The sequence below is a fragment of the Macaca fascicularis genome, chromosome 1 (assembly GCF_037993035.2).
Source record: "Macaca fascicularis isolate 582-1 chromosome 1, T2T-MFA8v1.1".
Taxonomy (NCBI): domain Eukaryota; kingdom Metazoa; phylum Chordata; class Mammalia; order Primates; family Cercopithecidae; genus Macaca; species Macaca fascicularis.
In genome coordinates this window covers 144,034,911-144,059,270 of record NC_088375.1, presented here as the reverse complement: position 1 = coordinate 144,059,270, position 24,360 = coordinate 144,034,911, and the positions used below count along the sequence as shown (strand labels likewise).

Here is a 24,360-nt window from a genome sequence, read left to right as displayed (position 1 = left end):
ACAGTCTTTCTGGCATAAAACCAAAGACAGCAATAGTAAGGAAAATATTGAAAGATTTGACAGTAGAGTGTCAAAAATATAATAAATAGAATTAAAATCAAACTACACACTGGAAAACTATATGCAGCAGAAAAATAGTTAATAACGCTAGTATTCTAAAAGTTTATATACTTCAGGACAAAAATAACCAATATCCTTACAAAAACTGATCAAAAGACCTAAAAAATAATTCACCAATGAAGAAATTTTTCCTCAATAAACATTTTAAAAAGTATAAACTTATTAGGAATTTAAAACATGAATAGTTAAAAAAAAATACCAGTGATATGCCATTTTTTGTTTGGGAAAATGGCACTCACACATTGCTGTTACGAGTTAAAATTGGCACAACCTTTATAAATAGTGTTTTGGCAGTAGATATCAAAAGTCTTAAAATATGTAAGTCTTTTAATCAAGATATTACACCCTAGGAAATTGTCATAGGAAAATAATGTGAAAAAAAATTGACAGTAAGATATTTATTACAACGCTGTTAGGAAAAAATTAACAATCTAAATGTGCACCAATGGTAAATTAGTGAAGTAGATGATGATGCAAATGGATTACAATGTAGCTACTCACAATAACAGCACTGAAATGTATTAGTTCACATATAAACATATGCATTGGTAAAGAAAACAAAAAGATTATGTAAGAATTTATACTCTCATTTATAATTTATACCTGTTCTGTTCTCATATATATGCTAAATGTCTAGTACATAACAGCTCACAATAACGGTTAAGTACACAAACTGTAAAAAATAATTGCATATATTATATACCTAATCACATATAAATAATTACAAATGTTAATTATATAATTAAGAACCTAACTATAAATTTAAATGTTATATGTAAGATAAATTTTACTCATATAAGAAGATAAGTATGCTATCTTGTTAAATAAAAAGACAAAATACAAATTATAAATATGGTGAATATGCCTAGAAAACCAGATTGGAAGAAAAGTTTGATTTCTTTTGGTAATAGAATTATCATGGATTTTATTTTTCTTCTTTCTATCTTTTTGTATTTTCCAATTTTTTGGCAATGAACTATTTGTAATGGGAAAAAAATATTTTAAACAAGTTGCATATTTTGGAATACTATGCATTTATTTTAAATTATATTTTAGAAGAATATCATTAACGTGAGAAAATGGCCACAGTATATTATTAAATAAAAACAGTCATTTGGAATATTACATTCAATATGGTTCTGATTACGTGTGGACATACACACACAAAGGCAAGAAAACTACAAGGTTATATTAAAACCTTTTAATTTTTTTTCTAGATATTAACATCGTTTTCATTTCCTTCTTAGCAATTTTCTGTATTTTCCAAATTTTCTACCAAAACAAATATATCTTTTGCAATCAAAAGAAAGGGACACAGGAAGGGGGAGGAAGAGACATTTTTATTTTTAAAAATGGAAAATATATGAATGGGTTGAAGGTCAAGCCATCAATCCTTAACAGATTTTTCTCAGCTTTGTGGGAATTCATTCTCAATGATAAACTTATTTTTCCTTCAAGTACATATTTTCTACAACTGTTCATGCTTATGCCTCTGAACACTATTAAAATATTAATGTATTCTTCTCATGTTGTTCTCTCATGTTGCCCACTCTCTATCTGAGCAATAAATCTATACTTTTCCAACCTCTAAAAGAGCAGGGAAACTTGCCCAAGGTGACACACTGCTTGTTGGTGGAGTCAGGACAGGACTAGAACACAATAGTCCTGGCTCCCAGGCCAGGATTATCCTCTTAGGAAACAAGTTTCCAAAATCTATTAAGCAATGTTTTAATGTTTGTTCTTTACATCCTTCAAGTCAGCAACAAGGAAAGTTTTGACCATTTCTATTATGGGCCCAATTCCAAACAGCCTCCAAGGGCTCCTGCCCTGTGAAGAGAGGAACACGATCATACAGTAAACATCAGTGTGGCCCACAATAGTGGGTACCTAAGGAATGTTTAATAACTACTTTTTACTGAATTGTTATCCTGTTTCATTGATGGAGGCAAAGCCTGCAGATGAATTCAAAACCAGGAAAATCTAGCTTTGGCTGTCACTCACAGTGTCTCTCCCTATCCATATTTGACATCCCCTAGAATCCTGGAAAGCTTCCCAGCACCACGAGGCTGATACACTTAGGCAGAAACATCAACCATTCACACTTATTCAAGACATATATACACTTCACACACATAGCATTCTGCCAAGGTCCCTCCTCGCAAAAACAAAAACAAAACAAAACAGATTTTAAGAATCTGTCAGATCCATAAATTGTATGTCATCTAATAACCCCCAATAAGTTCTAAAGCATATCAGATCAGCCTTTCAAATGGTAAATTTCCATGAACTATTAATGAAACGGCATCGCTCTCTTTTTAAAATTTTCTTAACTTCTGCATTTGAAATCCAATCCAACTTAGAACTCTTTAAACATCAAACCCAACTTCTCATTCACAGTGAACATGATGTCCAGAAAGCATCATTAGCCTAAGTTAGTAAAGAAATGTTTGCTGCTGTTTCTTCCCATCATAGTAAGAAATGCTGCCCAATAGGGAATGATTAAAAAGTCCATATGCCACATGAATCTCATGAATATACCTTTTCCATTGCTCTAAGTATCAATCCTATAAAGAAAACTAATACTGTGACTTAATGTTCTTTTCACTTTGCCAAAAACTTCTCCCAACCACCACACACATTTTAAAAGGCAGTAAAATCTAATTAACTTCTTTGCAAACCAGTGTAGTGTTTACATCTCAGTGTATGTACACAGGCCATTTTAATCTCCATCCAAAAGAAGGAAGAACACAAGGCCTGGGTGTCTCTCTCGCTGTGACTTCTACTACCATATTCACAATCATGTTACAAAAAGAAAATTAGTAATACCCTAAAATAAAGAATTCCACTGCAAGCTTTTTAATCCATCATTAATTTCCTCTTTACTCATAAAACAGAATTTCACATTTTGGAGTGTAAGAGTGCTGAGCTAAATATCCTTTTATGTTTAAGAAAGCAGATTAACTTTGGAGGAAATCATCGTTTCTTGTTATAGAGACAAAATAGTAGATCAAGGAAAAAATATACTAATTGATGGCTTTCTAAATAAAGCATGATCGTTGAGTAGTACTAAATTGGTTGTCTTGTGTGTCAAATTAATCTCTTCATTATGGGGAACCAGGCTGGCTATTTTGTGCTTCAATCCATCTTTAAGAGCAGCATTTTGATTAATCAAGTTAATGATGACAGTTTTTAGCTAGTAACAAATGATACATTTATTCAGGCCCTTTTTCAGATGATCCAAGCTATTGTGAGCAAAAGAAAAAGAAATTGAAATTTGGAAGATTAGATTAGTATGCCTAGTGTAAACTCTACACTTACTCTAGCAAATGAGATCAGAAGTAAGCATTAGTTAATGAGTAAATCTCCCAAGGAATCTCCACCATAAAAAAAATCATTATCCAACAGAGCATGCAAACTGTTACAGATATTTTATGTTAAAGAACACATTAAAAGCAACAGATTTGGGCTAACTTAAAGTTTATAGTTTTCAAAACCAAAATGGCCAAATACTTAATTTCAACTCAGCCACCCATAAAGTGACATTACTAAAATCAGAACTGTTTTTAGAACACTCCTCTTGAAAATAACTGTCAATATAGAATGAAAAGGCAGCTCATTTGCCCCCCTTCATTTAAGGTAAGTAGGTAACAAATTTGGATAGTCCGATCTATCAGTTTATAGCAAATGTTCTAAATACAGAGGTTGGCAAACAACAGCCCAGCCCATAGGCCAAATCTAGTCTGCCAACTGTCTTTATAAATAGTTTTATTGGAAGTAGTCACCATAGTTCATTTATGTATTGTCTATAGCTGTTTGCACACTACAATAGCAGTCAAGTTGAGTTCTTGCAACAGAAACTACATGGCCCACAACACCTGAAATATTTACTACTGGCCCTTTACAGAAACTCTGCTAGCCCCTGCTCTAATATATTGTTTTTCAAATTTTTCACAGTAGAAGTCTTTCAAGAAAAATCCTACAAGAAAGCCTAGCAAATAAGACATTTGAAAGCAATATTTTATTAGTATACATTACTTTTGTAAAGTAAATTGTATAACAATTACCTAATATGAAGTCAATCAGTTTTGTTGAACATAGAAAAGGCAGGTTGCAGTCGTAACAGTAACTTTGTTTTCTGTTCGAGGTTATTTTGTTTTTGTTTTCTGTTTTTTTTTTTCTTTGTATTTTGTTTTGGTTGCAGAGAATTGATTCACACAGATAAGTGGTTGCAAATAGTAACAGTTTTTTAAAGCTCCCTTGCAAACTCAGGATACTCTGCAATTAAAAGATAATAGAAGTTTTATTCCAAGAAACTGCACAACTTAACCCCGCAGCCCAAGTTAACACATTGCTCATCTCCAAGGTTTTAAAATTCAGTACCTAGCACATTTCTTATTTTTGCTTTGTATTGCCATTTTAAAAACAGATTAAGTTTAAAGGAATTTTTAGCTTGCTGTGAGTGTTACATATAAAGTACATAAAACTGCCAAGTTTTCTCTTCCCACTTCTAGAAAAATCTTTCCCCAAATTTCAAACATGTGATTTCAGTAAAGCTTTCATATTTCCTGATGATACCACCTTCCCAGTCACAATAATTGACTCAAGCCAATCTAATCATAGCCCCATCTCAGGATTCTTTTCCTAGGCATCAGAAAGACGACATTTCACTTCCTCTTTGATGTTGAAATGGGGACATATGAGGCCTGAAGTTTGCCAGGGGTGGTACTTTTCAGTCTTGTAAAAGAAACACATATAAAAGAAATATACTGAATAGACAAAGAAAACAGAGGTAGATGGGAAGACAGTCTTAGTGGCACTGAAATCAATGCTTCCAGTTGTCCTTGAGACCTAGCTGTATCACATCCTCTCTGTGTTTTAATTACAGAAGCCAAGAAATTCCCACATTTCTTGTCTGTGGTGGTTTGAATAAGGTTTGAATTGAGTATCCTGACAAATACACACAAGCATAAATATTTTAATAGCAAATGTATGGGTAGAAGTCTGTAAGAATATATATGATAGTGGATACTTGTCATTATTTCTGGCTACTCACTATATGAACCTCTTTCCTAAATCTGGACAGTCCTCCTCCCCCTTATAAGTCTCAGTGGGAAGTAGAATCAAGTCACACTATATACGGTGAAATAATAATAGCTAACATTTTATATATGCATCAGGAAGCATTCTAAGCAATTTACCTAGATTAACTTATTCAATTTTCCCTCCAACCCCATGAAGTAATTGCAACTATATTTCTATTTTACAAATGAGGAAACTGAGACAGAGAGATCAAGCAACCTGCGCAGAGCTACAACCAGTAAATAGAAGAACACAGTTGTAGCCCAAGAAATTTGGTTCCAGAGGCACTACTCTAAAACTCCTCTTCATTTTGTCTCTGAAAATCCCAGATCATTCCTTCCAAGTCCTTGCTGCATCCAGGCTACACCAATCCAAGTACCCATCCCAGAGTTGCAGGGACCAGGAAGATCTGTATATTTGACAGTGGTGGCAGGTGCAGAAGGATCACATTCCTGGGAAGCAATGATTGCAGTGCCAAGTCAACGTCCAATTTCTACAGCTCAGCACTATCAGTGGCAAGCCTCAGCACCTATCACACAGTGCCCATGACAGTGATATCCTCAGCATTATGCTGGGTATTGCCTCTCACTTGCCTCCTGGCTGCACAGTCCTCAACTTGGTTCTGAAAGCTACCCAATATCTTCTTAATATACTCTTTTCCTATTTAAATCAGCCAGCATTTTCTATTAGTTGTAATTAAGAACCTTGACTTATGAAATGTATTGCTAACAGTGGTTACTCCAGAGAAGTGGATTTGGGGAATGGTAAAATTTTTTGTTACTTTTTACATTTCTATATAGAAGGACGATGTCTGGACAGAGATGGGTTCTAGAGCAGTATGGAGAGTGACTTTGAAGAGGGCAAGACTACACAGAAGAGGACCTGTGAAAAGTCAGTTGCAATAGATTGCAACTGAGGTTCACTTTCTAGGCTTTAAATAGGGTTGTGGTAAGATAAATGGAAAGAAAGAAACAGAGTTGAGAGCATTTTGAGAGAGCATTTGGCAGAACTTGGTGCCTAAATTGACATGGGAGAGGATGTAAAGAAGGCTATCAAGGCTGAATTCCACGTTTCTTATTTCGGTGACTGAACGATGGTGATGCCACCATCTAAAATAGAATAAAGAAGTGGGAGAAAGCTTATAAAAGAAGATAATGAATGCCAGTTGCTCTTGCTGAGTTCTGAGAACCTACGAGATATCCAAATAGAAGTAGCCAACAAGCAGTTGACATTCATGGATTCCAGAGGGTCTATAGACCTAGAAATATAGACTATAGCTCATCTTTATAGATATAGCATATCAGCATTAGGTGATGATAACTGAAATCATGAAAATGAAGATCATCTAGGAAGTATGAAGTGTGAAAAGAGCAGAGATAAGGAAATAAATGGATTTCAGGGAAACATGTTAAGGACAAGCAAAGAAAAATTTAAAAGGTCTTATGTAAGAAACAAAGAAACAGCAGTCAAAGAGGCTGACAGAGATCAATTAATGTGAAATATCCAGAATCCAAAGGTGTACAGGACCTCAAAAAAAAAAAGAAAAGAAAAGAAACTGATCAACTATATCAAATTCAACAGAAAGATCTCATAAGAAAAGGACTGAGAAATGTCTGTGGATTTTGCAATTAGAATGTACCTACAAAGTTCATAATGAAGGCATTTCTAGAAGTGCTGGTCTGGAAAGTGTCTCATTTACAAAACATATTTAAAGACCTAGAACTTAAATGCAAGTAGCAATATAATGGCATCGAGAAAAAAGTCAATACAGCGGAAGTTTTGATTTGATTGTCCACATTACAAGTAATTAGGTTCTGATTCTGGATGAGGAAGGCAATTCTTTACATCTTTTCTGTAGGCTCAGAACCCATGGAATATGTTTCCTCACACAGCTGAAGGAATTATAAATAATCTACTCTTGAATATACACACACGCACTCTCCTGTTTTTATTACATTTTAAATAAGACTTTAAAATGCTAACTTATCAGAAATACACTAGAGGAAAAAGAAACAGCATGGATGTAACCCTCTACTAATGAGGCACTAATGCATAATTATTATAATACACGTACTTCTCTCCACAGACGAATATTTATAAACACTGAAATCGTCTAGTTTGCAGTGAAGTCTTATGTACAGATTATTTTTCTCTTGTGGTTTGTCCTTTTTTCTTATTGTGGTAATGTTTAATGAATTTCACAGGCTCTGCTCATTCTCTGAAAATACTGAATGAACTTGTATACATAATAGGTGCTGCCTTCAATGAGTATGTAGAGATGAGATATTAAACACACCATCATCAGTACCAGCAGTCAGTTGCCTTCTTTGTAAATACTCAGAGTTCAGCTAAAACACAATATGGTAAAACAAAGCTGGTCGAATTAAGTAATTTCAACATATGGTACCTAGGGAGGGGATCAAGGGAAGCATATATTAAAGTAATTCAGATTAAAGACTGATAAGGTTTGAGGGAATCCATTAAATAGCACCCTTTTCTCAGCCTGAGCTCTGAGCCAACTGAGAGCTAAACAAGAGACGGAGATCAAAGTATCAGCAGTGTTACCAACAAAGACCACTCTAGGTTGAAGGACACGGTTTAAGTATGCATCAACAATCACTGGAAGTAAGTGAATTCACTCAGCCCCATCAAGTGCTGAAACGCAGTCCTTTCTGGTCATCAAGGTGATCAAGCTTTGGAGAAAAATATTCTCCAAAGACCACATTTCACATCGTGTAAATATTACTATTTGTTCATTTAATTTCTCTCTCTTTTTTTTTTTTTTTTTTTTTTTTTTTGAGACAGAGTCTCTCTATCGCCCAGGCTGGAGTGCAGTGGCGCCATCTTGGTTCACTGCAACCTCCACCTCCTGAGTTCAAGTGGCTCTTCTGCCTCAGTCTCCTAAATAGCTAGGACTACAGGTGCCCACCACCATGCCCAGATAATTTTTCTTTTTTTTTTTCATTTTTTGATTTTTGTTTTTTAGCAGAGATGAGGTTTCACTGTGTTGGTCATGCTGGTCTCAAACTCCTCACCTCAAGTGATTTATCCACCTCAGCCTCCCAAAGTGCTGGGATTACAGGCGTGAGTGACCATGGCTGGCCTAGTTCATTTAATTTCTACTAATAGAAAACATACGTGGAAAAGCAGATTAGAATGTATGCTTCCTGTAAGTAGTTGAATGCACACACACACACACACACACACACACAGTGGGAGAAAGTGGCTAGGCTTTTCGTGCCCAATTCCTCTTCCAAACGCACTAGTGAGATAATTCACTGTACCTCTGTGGGTTGGAGAAAGAATTAGAGCAAGAGAAAAATTCCCCCCATGAAAACTACGGGATGGAGCAGGAAATGACTCCCATTTCCCATTCCCCTAATAAATACACATGATTATTAATTGATTGCAGTAAACTTTGCTTTTTATCAACTGCAGGGTGGGTATAAACATGTTGCTATATACTTCATTTCTCTTTGGTCCTATCTGCCAACATTATATCTACAGATAAGCATTGAAGACATATATACAGACTTATTGGTAGGAACAGGGCTTTAGCCTGGATCATAATTTCCTAAATAAAGATCTAGCTTCTGACTATGGAAAGTTAACATTGAGAAAAAGCATTACCCAAATTACATTCTGCATTGTGTAAACACCACCATCCATTCATTCAACAAGCCTTTATTGAGAATCTACAATATTCCAAACAGTAGGTTAAGCCATGAAGATATAAATATGAACAATTTAAATAAAATTCCTGACTTCTAAGAAAGAATTCCTCCTAAAAAAATTCACTTCATCAAATAATGCTACCAAAATATTAAAAGCTCAGTATCCAAATATATAAGAGAATGTAGCATACGACAACAGTAGCTTCTCAAAACCAAGAGGGACAAGTTGGACTACAAAATAAGGGGTGTTGAGGTATCTGGACGTCCATCTGGAAAAAAGCAAACATTTAATCACACCCTACACTTTCAGTCAGATTAAATTCCAAATGGATCAAAGGTCAGAAAATATACAAAAGTAAAACCCCACAATTTCTAGAAGAAAGCACAGGAAAATATTTTAGATTCTTAGAATGAGGGAAGTCTTTTTACTTGTGACTCAAAATGTAAAAGCTGTGTTCTCACCTGGAGATTTGACTAGGGAAAGATCCGCTTCCAAATTCCCTCCTGTGACTGGCAGAAGTCCTGGCAGTTAGCCTCAACACCAGCAACCAAGAGAACAAGCTTCTGCTACTTCCGGTCTCTGACTTCTAGACCCTTTTTCATAGAGCCCACCTGGTTAGGTCGGACCCACCCAGGGTAATCTCCCTTTTGATTAACTTTAAGTCAGCTGGTTAGGAACTTTTATTACAACTACAAAAATCCCCTCACGTCTGCCATATTCTCCTAATTAGAAGTCACAGATTCTGCCCTCATTGGAGGAGAGGGGTTTACACAAGAGCATTACTCAATGGGGATCAGGGTGTGTCTGCCGTATCTCCCTAATATATAAAGATTTCCACTCAACACTAATCATTAGACAAATGCAAATCAAAACCACAATAAAATACCATCTCACACCAGTCAGAATGGCTATTATTAAAAAGTTTAAAAATAACAGATGCTGGTGAGGTTACGGAGAGAAAGGGATGCTTATACACTGCTAGTGGGAATGTAAATTAGTTCAGCCATTGTGGAAAGCAGTGTGGTGATTCCTCAAAGAGCTTAAAACAGAATTACCATTTAACCCAGGAATCCCATTATTGGGTATAAACCCAAAGAAGTATAAATCATTCTACCATAAAGACACAGGCATGTCTATGTTTCTTGGAGCACTATTCACAATAGGAAAGACGTGGAATCAAGCTAAATGCCCATTAATGATAGACTGGATAAAGAAAATGTGCTACATATACACCATGGAATACTACACAGCCATAAAAAAGAATGAGATCATGTCTTTCGCACCAACATGGATGGAGCTGGACGTCATCATCCTAAGCAAACTAATGTAGGAACAGAAACCCAAATCCCACATTTCTCACTTGTAAGTGGGAACTACACAACAACACATGGACATAACAAAGGGAACAACACACACTGGGGCCGACTGGAATGTAGACGGTGGGAAAAGGGAGGGGATCAAAAAGCTACCTACTGGGTATTATACCTATCACTTGGAAATGAAATAATACGTACACTGAAACTCCATGATATGCCATTTACTTATGTAACAAACCTGCACATGTACTCTTGAACCTAAAATTAGATTTTTTTAAAAAAAAGAGAAAATTACAAGTGTAATTTTAAAAACATTTAATTTTAAATGATTTTTTTAAGTTCCAAGAAATCTATGAAAAGAAAATCCAGTGGAAAAACTGGAAAAAAAATGAATAGTTAATTCCGGAAAAAAATATACAAGTAGCTCTTAAATATATGACAAGATGTTCTATCTCATTTATACAAACAAAAAAATGCCTTTTTAAAGAATACCTATCATATTGGCAAAAATCTAGAACTGTTCATGTATTCTCTATGCGGTAACAGGTACTCTCAAACATTGCAAGCAGAGGTTTAACTGTGTCTAGCCCTTATAAAGAACAATTGGTAATTGGCAATATCTATAAATACACATCCCCCGACCTTGAAATTCCAAACCAGAAAATTTACCTTAAAGATCTATCAGCATGTATGTGAAATTATATTGATTTCAGCAATATTTCTAAGAGCAAAATATTGGAGACAATGCAGACATAGCTATCCAACAGGAGGTGAGTTAACTATTGTCCATTTATATAGTGGAATACTGCATAATTTTAAAAACTGAGGAAACATTCCAAATACTGCTATGGAAAAATTAATGTAGAACAGTGTATTTAATAGCTATGTTTTTCGTAAAAAAAAAAAAAAAAGAAAAATAAGAATATAATTTGTATTTGCTTGCAAGTGCATAAATTTTAGAATATGTGGTTCTACATCTGGAGGTGATATGTATGCATATATATATGTGAATAATAGACGATCAGTAGGTAGGTATGTAGATAGAGGATTGATAGATGCAGACTATTTTACATCTCATATCTTATGGTTGCTTCTCTGCTACCATCTAGTCATGGCCAAACTTCTAGTTCCAAATTCAGTCAGAACTAGAGTTGTATTATTCCAACATTCAACATGAAGAAATTCCTATAGGTCTGCAACAGTAAACTGGCTATGACTGAATCCCCAATTACCCAAATTCACCATATTAATACTTTGCATGCATTTTCACCCTTTGCCTATTCTTCAAGGTTTTGTAGTAACCCGACTATTCACCTGATGAATACAAGTTATATGCCTGATACAAGAATGGAAAGGGACTTTTTACCATTACCTCCTAGTTTGCTCAACAAGTAATCTCTTAATGAATACTTCTATAGAATTTTACAGTCATAAAAAATGCTTTTCGGATGCCTGCAATTATCTAAAATAAGAAAATTTGGCAACTTGAACTCACGTATTTATCTCTGTTTCCTCTTTTACTCTATTAAAATAACAAAAGAGGAATCAGAAGCTATGAATCCACAAGGACAAAGAGAACAGGAAACGAGACAAAAACAGGAGAGGGATATCTTTCTATCTCACTTTAATACGAACAAATTATAACTCATTTCACACAACTGAAAACCCTACAGCCTGAGACTGCAGAGGGAAAAATCAAGAAAATGTGACTTTATTCATGTCCCCAGAACCCTAGGAAAGCGTCAGAATTCAAGAGAAGTTGGGTTGATAGTTTAGCCAAAACTTTGTTAGCCAAAGCCTGTGGGCCAGCAGCATAGGCACTCTTCAAAAAAAAAAAAAAAAAAAAAAAAAAAGAAATGCAGAATTTCAGGTCCCATCCCTGATTCCGTCCCTACCCAATCAGGCCTACACTTTAACAAGATTCCCAAGTGCTCTGTAAACCCCTTAAAATTTGAAAGGCAGTGATATAAAGAGCAGTTCAAATCCCAGAATTTCTCCCACATTCCACGGAGCCATGCAACTGCTCCCTCAACCCTAGATAAGAGATTTTCTTGATGATGTTGAATCGAAGAGGTCCCAGATTCAGGGACGCTGGCATCGCTGAAGACATCAGTACAGGCATTCCGCTCGTCTACAAGAATAAGGCCCACAGTGCCCTTATCCTGTTGAGCAACCCAAAGTCTAGCAACAGCCTCCCATTCCCAGGTAGAATGTCTGAAATGTTTCTATGGGGGAAACCTACTAGCCCAGAAGAGAAGACCTGCACATACTGACATGGGGAGAATCCCGATTAAGAGTCACTTCATCAAGACTATACTTTCAGGGATCATTCCTACAGTGCACTACCAGAGAAGTTTCTGTGAACGTGCAGAGCACCGAAAACCATGAGCAGGAGGCGCAGCGTTCTCTCCTGAGCATGAGCCCGGATCTTGGTGTTGCTTCGCTGCGACTGCCATTGGCCGTTGATGATCGTTCTTCTCTGGGAGAGTAAGAAAGGACACAGTTTGAGTGGTTCCCATTTTTTTTAAAAAAGAGTCACCTCATCACCTTAGCATCCCTACAGTAAATAGAGAGTAAGGCACACAAGTCTGATTCCAATCAGAGTGAGGAGTAGTTTTTCAGGTTTTTTAATACAATGTGCCTTCTCTCAGATTAGTTTCTAGCTCAGCACCAATAATAAAAAAAGGAAATACTCCAACCCAAGCTACATGTGCAAAGATGTTCACTGAAGCATTGTTTAGCATGAAAACTATATTTAAAAAATCAGTAAAAAAAAAAAAATCTGGTTTAAGAAAACTAGGTCCCTGTGTGAAATGCAATACTACAAAACCATTACAAAGAATGAAGTAGATCTATATGTGTCCATATGACATAATCTTCAGGGTATGCTGAAAAGTGAAAAAAATAAGGTACAGAAGGATAAATATAACAGACTAACATTTCTATTTAAAACATGTATGTATGTAAGACATTTCCACCTACATATACACACAAATATATATGCTTGTACTTGGAAAGAAAATGTCAAGTACATTTCTGAAAACTGTTAACAATACCTAAATCTGGAGAAAGGAATTGCGGACTTGGGATGGGAGAAAGACTTGTGTTTTATTGCATCCATCTAATTTTTTTACCATATGCATGTATTTTCCCATTTAAAAACAAAATATTAAAAGGACACTTTTTAAGTAGTGTATTTTTATCTGAAGCATTAGCTACCATTAGAAATGAAATATTCCCAAATCTGTATCCCTTACCTAAAATTATCTCCTGATAGTTAGACACATAAAATTAAAACTCAACAAGTCCAGAACTAAGCTTCCAATCTGATTATCTCAACCGTGACTGGCACCACCATTAAACACGTTTCAGTTCTTCTATTTCCTAGTCTGACCACCCTTCATCAGGTCTCTTGAGTCAGAAACCTGGAAGTCATAGAAGACTCCACCTTTTCTCTCACTTCTTACCTCTAATCACCAAACCAAATGCTGTCAATTCTATCTCCTAAGTACCTCACAAATCTATATCCAACGTACCATCTACTCTGCCTGAACACACACAGTATTTATACTTCTCCCAGCTCACTCTAATCCTTGTTACTAACTCTCTGCATCTAGTATCTCTTGAATCTAAATTCCACACAATTTCCAGAGTGGTCTGTCAATATTCCCCAGTTTGATCAGATCATTCTCCTACTTAAAACCCTTCAATAGCTATTTGTCTTCTTCAGAATAAGGTCTAAATTACTTGGCATATCACACAGTTGTGGCTTCTGCCTGTCTCATCTACCACTGTCTCCACTTTTTCTCCCCCCCTCACCGCAATACACAAATCTACCACTCCAAATACTTGCAGCTCCCAGTTTTATCACGCCAAGCTTATGTTGTTTCCTCTGTCTTTTTTTCTTTTCTTTTTATTTTTGAGACAGGATCTTGCTCTGTCACCCAGACTGGAGTTCAGTGGCTCAATCATAGCTCATTGTAGCCTCAAACTTCTGGGCTCAAGCAATCCTCCCACCACAACCTCCCAAAGTAGCTGAGTCTACAGGTGCACACCACTGCGCCAGGCTAATATTTTTATTTTGTTTTAGAGACAGGGTCTTGCCTTGTTGCCCAGGCTTGTCTAAGACTCCTGGCTTTAAGTGATCATTCTTTCTTTCTGAAACATTTTTGCCCCCTTTTTTACCGAAGTCTCATTATTTCACTTGGTACCTCTCCTCTGATTATGAACATTTTTATACTACTTCTTTTATTTTCCTATCCTCAGATCCTCATTAAATATTTGTTGAATAAATGAAGCAAGTTAGACAAGCCAGCTGTCATTCTAACGCAGGTAATAACTCTTTTAGCTTATCATAAGTTCCTCCTTAAAAACAACAAACCCTTATGGCTTCGCATTGAAAAGAAAACGAATCTTGTCAATGCATCTTTTGATTCTTACCAATGCAAGCTGCTCTCTTAACACATCTTAAGATAACTTGAGTGAATACGGTTTTACATTGTGCCTTAAAAACTGAAGCGTTCATTCTACATGGAAAGGCCCACTGAGGGACACTACTAATGAGATGTGACATGGAAAAAATGACTCAAGTAAGAAAGTAACAGCTTTCAGCCAATTCAGATTAATACATATAAATTGCAAAAATGCTGAAGAACAGTTTATAGTTTACGTGTGGTTTGTCCCTTAAAGTTGCAACTTATAGGAGGCCAGGAGTGGTGGTTCACACCTGCAATCCCAGCACTCTGGGAGTCCAAGGCAGGCAGATCATGAGGTCAGGAGTTCGAGACCAGCCTGGCCAATATGGTGAAACCCCATCTCTACTAAAAATACAAAAATTAGCCAGGCGTGGTGGTGTGCAACTGTAGTACCAGCTACTCGGGAGGCTGAGGCAGAAGAATCGCTTGAACCCAGGAGGCAGAGGTTGCAGTGAGCCTAAATCATGCCATTGCACTCTAGCCTGGGTGACAGAGTGAGACTCCATCTCAAAAAAAATTATAATAATAAAACATCGCAACATATAGAAAAAATTCCAATTTATCTAACCAAGGAAAGGTTAGAGATAATGGTAAATAATGTTTGCTTGAACAATGGAATCAGGAAAAAATTTTAAATTATATAAAGCCTTTTGTGAAATATAAAACATTCAACTCTCAACTCATTTTCCTATTGCCTAAATGTCCTGTACTTTCAGAAGTATTCCCCATCACCTTGATGATATTCTTTTGTATGCAAATTTTATTTACCTGAATTATTAATGCTGCTTTTGTTTGTACCTATATCTTAATTCTTCTCTCTTCATTCACCTGTCATGAGAGTTTTGATTCACATTTCAGAAAATCATGAACAAAATATTTCTTTGGGAAGTAGGGTAGTGTCACCAATGTTTTTGTACTACTAGAGATTCTGTTTTTCCAGTTTTAAAAAATGAGCATTTCTTCTTTTTATAAACTGTCAAACACTGAAATTAAACTTTAAACTGTACTGAATGGATAAAAGATAGATTTTTAAGTATGGATTGTATGTCAGATGAAAAATATAGTACATAGAGACTCCAGCGAGCAAGCAATTCACAATATAAAATATATGCCTTCAGGAAAAATTCCTCAGGCCGATAACAGTAAATGGCAATTAGTAATGCTCATGAGAGTATTATTTTAGTCATACAGCCAAAATCTTTATTTTTTCACTAGCATCACACTATACAGCATACCATGTCTATGCTGAAAACCTGTTTGATTTAGTCAGAAGTTTTGCTGAAGCAAAAGTTGTGGATAGAAATACTCAAGGGTTGAGATTATAGTAGGACAAATTCATCAACTTTAGTTGAAAAGGAGGTGGAAGGTTCACACTCTCAGATCTTTAAAAAAAATGTACTTGTAGTTTGCTCTCTTTCATTGTACAATAAACTAAAATGTAATTATTGAAAAAGAAGAGAAAGCAAGTCTGTCTTTTTGCAAAAGTTTCTTGAAAGTCTTTAAGGAATAACAATGTCTCACTAACTCCCACTGAAATCCCAGATTCAACTGAGACATTAGGAGACCATATGCACAAACACTCTGTGATTTCAAAAAGACAAGCTCATTGGGAAGAAAAAAGTTCTCTGTCTTTGATTTCTTTTGGAATGATAAAATGAAAGGGACATTAATACATATTTTAAGCCCTGTGAATTCACAATGGGGCTTCACAATAAAGAGGTAAAAACCTTTGAACTAACAAAGGTCCATCACTGTGCACTTTTTTTCTCACAAGTGCCTTGTAAAGGAAATTACGCTAGATTGAGGGGCCAGCTGGCTTTCGCCACTACACCTTTAGTAACATAACACATTCTCAGACTGTATCAATCCACCCAGAATCGACCACATCATTGACTCCTCTTGGACCGCTCCTCTTATTGCATACTGCTGTTTTCAGTCCAATGCCCTGTGAAAGCATTCTCTCACTGGCTTACATCTGAGTGTCTCTTTGTACTAGCCCAAAGCCTGAAGTCAACAAACTCCATTAAATTGATTAAAGTAGTCCTAGAGACTACCCAGGCTTTTACACTGCCCTTAGATTAAAGACAAAAAAAAAAAAAAAAAAAAAAAAGGCTGCTTCTTCTGAGGATGTTTTAGTTCAGGTTGGAGGATTTGGATGAGGTGTTGAGTTCTGTAAGTCGTATGTTTTGTTTTGTTTTGTTTTGTTTGGGAGGGTTTGCTGGATTTATTTTATTTTCTCTGTAATTTTCAAAGAGGTCAACAAAAATATGAATGCTCTTAGAAAAAGAGAGAAGGCTTTTATTACAAATGATCTCCAATTATTCCTTTGTTCCCAAAGACAGCAATTACAGCTGCTGAAATTGAAGAAGCCAACACTGTGTCCTGAGGAAGGATTTATCATGCGCCCTGGAAAAAGAGCCTTACATTAAGTATCAGTCATTTCCCTAAATTTAACTCAACGGAAACGGTTCCTCAGTCAAATTCAAACTCCAAAGGAAAAATTGAAAGGCAAAAAAATCAAATAGTATAAGCTGTGAACTGATCATAAACCCACAAAAAATCAAAGAAAGTGAATGAGACATAGCACAATTGAGTGTTAATTTTCTACGACACAGGTAAATGTATTGCATAGTGGTTGCAGGAGTTAAACATCCTGGTTATCTGACTAGATTCACCAATGATTTGACCTCGGGAGAGTTGCTTAACCTCAAAAGCTCGTTTCTTATCGGTAAAAATGAGGATGATAGTATCTACCTTGTTGCGCTATAAAGATTTTAGAGAAAAGGGACCAGGCACGGTGGCTCATGCCTGTAATCCCAGCACTTTGGGAGGGCAAGGCGGATGGATCACTTGAGGTCAGAAGCTTGAGACCAGCCTGGTCAACATGGTGAAACCTCACCTCTACTAAAAATACAAAATTAGCCAGGTGGGTTAGTGCACCTGTAATCCCAGTTACTCCAGAGGCTGAGGCAGGAGAATCGCTTGAACCCGGAAGGCAGAGGTTGTTGCAGTGAGCCATATTGTGCCATTGCACTCCAGCCTGGACAACAGAGCAAGACTCCATCTCAACAACAACAAAAAGACTTTAGAGAAAAGGTATCTTAAGCATTTAGCACAATATCTGTAAAATACTACACACACAACACATTTTTTAAATTATTGTTATTCTATATGAGATATTTTCTGGAGTTCAACAAAGCAAGTTTAGAAGCAGTAGATGGTATTATCTGTGACCCTATGCTAAGCCCCCAAAAGACCTGGATTTTAGTTCCACCTGAGGCATTTATTTGCTGTGTGACTGTAAGCAAGTTTCAGAGCTTCAAGATCTTCATCTGTAAAATTAAGGAGTCAAACTAAATTGGGAATTTGTATATCCAGATCTCTTCTCCACAGCACCAGTCTATATGTTCAAAACTGAATTACTGCTATTTCTTCCATCCCATTCCACATAGCCAAAAGAGAACTTTTTCTCTCCTAAACCCACATCTCAACCTAAATTCATGACCAAAGGGCAAATTCTCCTATGGGTGAGATAATATGGATTTTCTCTAGTGTTATTCTTCGCTCACAGTATTAGCATCATCAAATATTATCTTAACACCAGTCACAGACCACACTGATGTTCAACCTACAATTAAAAGAAAAATTGAAAATAATTTGAGATTTACACAAGTTCTACTTCCTTTTTGCAATAATCTTGATGCATTTTTAACTCCCTATTTCAGTAAATGGTACTGTTATTCATCTAGTCCCTCAGGACAAAAACTTTGGAATTACTATTAACACCTATCTTTTATTTCATATTCCATACCAAATCCAAAAGCAAGTACTGTTGGCACCTACCTACAATATATACCCAGAATTTCACCATGTCACCTTAACATCCACACTTACCTTTCTAGTCCAAGGCACTGTCATCTCTGGCATGGATTATTACAATAGTCTCTTTCCTGATGGATTGTACAATTACAATTTACAATTACAAAATAGCCCTCTTATCTCTGATAATGCTTCTCCCCTTAAAAACCTACATCGATATGAATAAAGCTGTAATACCTTTCTTTTGGTCAGTGTTTTTTTAAGTATACCTTTTCCCAACCTCTCTTACATTTAACCTTTCTGTATCTTTATGTATTTGGATCCTTTGTTCTTTGTAAGCAGTATATAGTTGGAGTTTGTATTCTTATCCAGTCTTAAATGTCAGTCTTTTATATGGAATATTTAGTTCATTTACTTGTAATACAATTGTGGATATAGTGGGTTTATAACTATGACTTTACAATCTGTTTTACATTTTATATTCTGTTTCATATTTTTTTTATTTTCCTTTCTTTTTTGGATTAATCTAGTACATTTTAAAATATTTTCCTATGTTAATTTGTTATACTATCATTTTCATTGTATTTCATGGTATAGGAATATAGATTACTTAGATTACATCATATATACTTGAATTATCACATTCTAGTATAAATTATTACTTATATCATCTTCCAATACTGCTAGAACCTTATAACACCTTACTCCTATTTAATCCTTTTTTTACTTTTTGCATTATTTTTGTCATGCATTTTGGTTATATATCAATTTAAGACTCCAAAAGACATTACTTTTATTGTTCTATACAATCAATGTTCATTTGTATTTACCCAGATATTTTCCCTTTCTGGTATTTTTCATTCCCTCTTCAAGTTACATGCTTCTCTCTGAAGAGCTCCCTTTGCTATTGCTTATTATTATTATTTTTAGTACAGGACGGGTAGCAACAAATTTTATCCATTTTCATATGTTTGAAATTGTCTTTATTTCACCTTAATTTTTCAAGTATATTTTCACCAGGTATAAAATTCCTGCTTGGCAATTATTTTCTATCAGCATGTGAAAGACGCCGTTTCATTGCCTTCTGACTTCCAATGTTTCAGTTCAGAAGTCAGATATAAGTTTTACTGATGTTCTTTTGGAATATAGTCTTTCCCTGACTCCAGTTAAGACTTTCCTACTATTTGTTTTCAGCAGTCTTACATATAAAATGCTGGGTATTGTTTTTATTGTATTTATCCTACTTGAATCTATGGATTCACGTTTTCCATCAGTTTTGGAAAATGGTTAGCTTTTCACTCTGAATATTGTTTCTATTCTACTCTCTCGTCTTCTCCTTCCAGAAATTCAATTACACATCATTTTCATCACGGTCCACATTACTCTTACCTGTTTTTTCCATTATTTTTTCTCTCTGTGCTTCTGCTTGGGTGTTTTCTGTTGGCCTATTTTCCAATTCTAAAGAAAACGCAGAGCCTCCAGATCATGCTATCTTCCATCAGAAAGGCTTTCCTCCTGCTAATAGCAAGAACAGCTATTAGGGTGATTAATCATCTCAAGCCAATCAGGAATGCTGCTGAGTTGCAGCTGTGAAGAAGTTTTGGTAAAACTCAATGTAGTTCTGCTTGGCCCTGTTCCTAGGGCATGGCTCCCCAGGGTTTTCAACTGTAAACTTGGTAGGATTTTGATTTCCCAAATCTGAATGACTGAAGGAGGTTCAGTTCTGCCCTTCGGAAGTTTATCACTTGGTTCTTTAGCTTCCTGACCCACACAACTTCAAATGTGGCAAATGTCATCAAGGAACCTTCTATGTGTCTGACACTCCTCAAGTCTGCAATTTTGCTACTTCAATCCAAACAAACAAACAAAAAAGTCGAATCCTGTTGGTTTCTCTGCTTCTCAGGAAGGGCCTTCTGCTACTCTGCTACAGGTCTAGCCTAGATTTTCAGCCTCAAGGGGCACCCAGATTTACTAAGTATCCCAGACGAAAAGTATCTCCAGATCAATTCACCACTCCTTCTAGGGATTTTATTATCCTTGCATATTTTATTTTGGGGTCTGCTCCCCAGAGCAGCCTTTGTTTCCTAAGCATCACAAGACTATGTGATATTTCACTCTACCTTTCAGAAGCTTTCAACCTAGCTCTTTAATCTCCTACCTAGCTTCAGAGTTCAGCAGTTGTCTTGTGGGAAAACCTGGCCATGTATTTGAGATCCCTATAGTCTCAAATTTTGTCAGTCCAGCTTCACATAACCACTAAAGTTTTTATTTTCCCAAGAAGTAGTCCTCAGCCTGGGCCAAGTTTTAATCCTTAGCCCATGCCCAGAATTATCAAATGCTCTCACGGGAGAAAATAGCTCCTAATCATCCATGTCCCTCTCTGAAATTGTAGCCTGTCTTGTCCTCATAGCTCCCATAGCTCTTTGTGGCTTTAAAATAATACATTTCAGAATTTATCCAGGTTTTTCTAATTGTTTTCAGCAGAAGCATTGCCCTAATGCAACCTACTACATCACACGTAGAAGTGGAAATCTACTTAAATCTCTCAACAGGCTTTGCTGCTTCCATTCTGGCCATACCATAGGCTCTTTGCCACCCAGAAGCAGCAGGATCCTTTAAATCACAAATCAGGTTACATATCTTATTATTACACTTATACAAAAATCCAAACTCCTTATTTTGTCTTACATCTCTCATTACACTTATACTAAAATCCAAACTTCTTATTTTGCCTTCAAGGCCTTTTATGTTCTTGATGTGATATCTCTCTGGCCCATTCTCCTAACTCCCTCCTTGTTCGAGGTAGTCCAGAATCATTGGCCTTCCTAGTATTCCTCAAGCATGCTAATCAGAAATCTGCTCTCCCTTATTCCATCCCATCCCAGAATACAAGCTCTATGAGACAATGGACTCTGTCTACCTTTTTCGACCGCCTTATTCTCAGCACCTAAAATAGTGCCTGGCCATATTGTAGATGCTAGATAAGTATTTACTTAATAAATAAATGAATATAATTGAATAAAATGGAAGTTGTCTGGCTAAAATGTAACTGGAGTTGTGAAGCCCTGATTAACAACCTCCCCCTTTGCAGACTATGATAGCTTAGATAATTGAGAACTGATTACATAATTTAAAATTTTTTTTTTTTTTTTTTTTTTTTTTTGTTGAGACAGAGTCTCGCTTTGTCACCCAGGCTGGAGTGCAGTGGCCGGATCTCAGCTCACTGCAAGCTCCGCCTCCCGGGTTTGCGCCATTCTCCTGCCTCAGCCTCCCGAGTAGCTGGGACCACAGGCGCCCACCACCTCGCCCGGCTAGGTTTTTGTATTTTTTTTTTTTAGTAGAGACGGGGTTTCACCGTGTTGAAACTTTGAAACATGTCCAAAGCCACTTGGGGTTCCAAGGATCACAGGTTAAAAGTAAAAGGTGTCGCCAAGAATCCTTCCCGTTCTAACATTTTAGTCAAAACACCATATTAAAGGAAAGCTAAAGCTGAATATTCCAGCAGGTCTATTCCACTCACACATACATATATATTTATTTGTGGTATATACGTATTTGATACAAAATATGACACACGCACATGATTTTTCATGACGAGTACAGGTAGACTGTTAGAGACAGAGTAATTCCTCTTCAAATTAGCCTTTAGGAAATGTTTGTGTGTATGTGTATATATATATATACACATACACACATATATACACACACAGATAAATATCTATATATACACAACATGCTATTTTTGCCTTTAATATTCAACTTTTTAATTATTAGGACATATATTTGTCTTGCCTATATATTCATACATATATATTTATTTTTGGTATACATACATACACACATATATTTATCTCTGTATATATATATTTATACCACTATTTTATATATATTATATATATACATATATATAACATATATACACACATATATAATATATATACACACATATATGTACCTATTCCACTGGTACATACATATGTATTTGGGTGTATATGTGTGTGTGTGTGCGTATGTCTGTGTGTGTGTGTATATATATATATCTGTGTGTGTATATATACACACACACACAAATAAATACATATGTATGTACCAGTGGAATAGGTGCGTGAGTGTGTGTGTATATGTGTGTGTGTGTATATATATATATAAAGTGGTATAAATATATATACACACACACAGAGATAAATATGTGTGTATATGTATACCAAAAATAAACACATATGTATGAATATATATAGGCAAGAAAAATATATGTCTTAATAATTAAAAAGCTGAATATTAAAGGCAAAAATAGCAATGACTATGCACTTACTTTGATTCTGCAACTTATTTCCTAGTGTAACTTTCTCATTTCAGTGACAGGCTTTGGGAACCTAATCAAAATTTGTTCTAGGCTTCCCTCAGAACAAAAAATAAAGATAGTCTTCTTCAGAATGCTTCAGACTCTAGACAACAAACTATGCTTGTGGCAATTTCATATGTGCGTAGCTTAAATTCTTGCAGTTTTGCAGCTTGGGTTTAAGATCTTAGGCACACAGAGTTATACAAGTTTCATTTGTAGGTGAAAAAGAAAAAATAAAATACGATGTTGTCACTGACCTATGCTCTCCCTTCCCTGAAGATGAAAAAGAACTTCATGCTCATGGAACTTCACAAAAGTAATGACTACTTAAGGTCCAAACAACTCTAGTCCTTGGAAAGAACTGCATTTCATCAAAAGAGGTTATTAGTAATCACTCATACAGACCTGGTATTTTCTTCCCACCTCTACGAAAAAGTATCAATTTGTTTTCTGTCTCTGGGCAGCTTCCTATCATTTCTCAAGACAAGATTTCCCTGAAGTACCAGCTTAGCAGGCACAAGGGTTGTGAGGTATACCTGTGGTACCTATCCCTTTTCACTGCAAAACATATCTTTCATGATTCCCTTGACACACGTAGTGATGGTTTGGTTTGGTTTGGTTTGGTTTGCTTAAGTAAGATAGCATACAAAGAATTAGTCATTACAAAGACAAAACTTAATGGACCGAAATCTTAAAATGTGCAATTGTTACCTTAGACTCTGGCAAAATTATTTTGAGACAACCTAAATTCATGACCCAAAGGCAAATTCTCCTGTGGGTGAAATAATATGGATTTTCTCTGGTGTTATTCTTAGCTCACTACATTAGCATCATCAGATATTATCTTACCACCAATCATAGGCCACAGCTGATGCTCAGTCTACAATCAAAAGAAAAATTCAAAATAATTTGAGATTTACGCAAGTTCTACTTCCTTTTTGCAATTAAGCTTGATGCATTTTTAACTCCCAAGTATCCATGTTAAACATAGGTAGTTACCAAATAACAAACTACCTGAGAATTGTTCATGACTATTACAGCTAGACTCTTAGAAATGGAATAAGTTCGCTTCAAATTAGCCTTTAAAATGTAGATACTAAAAATGCTTCTTACTTTTGAGATTGAAATTGAAAATATTTTTGTCTCCAGATACTTGAGCCTGACGACTAAACAAACAAAAACTGCTACTTCTCGCCTCACAGGCTTAGCTTGTAATTCAGAAGTTTCAAATGGCGGCCAGCAGACCAAATCCAAAATATAAATGAGTTTTATTTGACCCACGCAGTGATTTTCAAATTTTTAATTTTAAAATTTAATTTTAAAAATCAAGAAATTTCGCTTTAAAAATGCAAATGTCAGGCCAGGCTCAGTGGCATAGGCCTGTAATCCCAGCTCTTTGGGAGGCTGAGGTGGGAGGATCCCTGGAGCCCATGAGTTTGAGACCAGTCTGGGCAACATGGCAAAACCCCATCTCTAAAAAATACAAGAATTAGCCAGGTGTGGTGGCGTGCTCCTCTGGTTCCAGTTCGTTGGG

The 24,360-nt window shown here is 35.9% G+C and overlaps 1 long non-coding RNA gene and 1 pseudogene across 1 annotated transcript; one reads left to right on the top strand and one right to left on the bottom strand.

Annotated features, from left to right (window-relative positions):
• Nucleotides 1-4,268: 4,268 nt before the first annotated feature.
• LOC141409293 (uncharacterized) lies at nucleotides 4,269-20,004 on the bottom strand. The gene is made up of 2 exons (XR_012429130.1): nucleotides 19,874-20,004; nucleotides 4,269-4,395 (listed from the first exon to the last, which is right to left on the bottom strand). It is a non-coding gene; the product is annotated as an uncharacterized lncRNA (long non-coding RNA).
• Nucleotides 12,498-12,703, top strand: LOC123570668 (small nucleolar RNA U3; annotated as a pseudogene).
• Nucleotides 20,005-24,360: the final 4,356 nt, after the last annotated feature.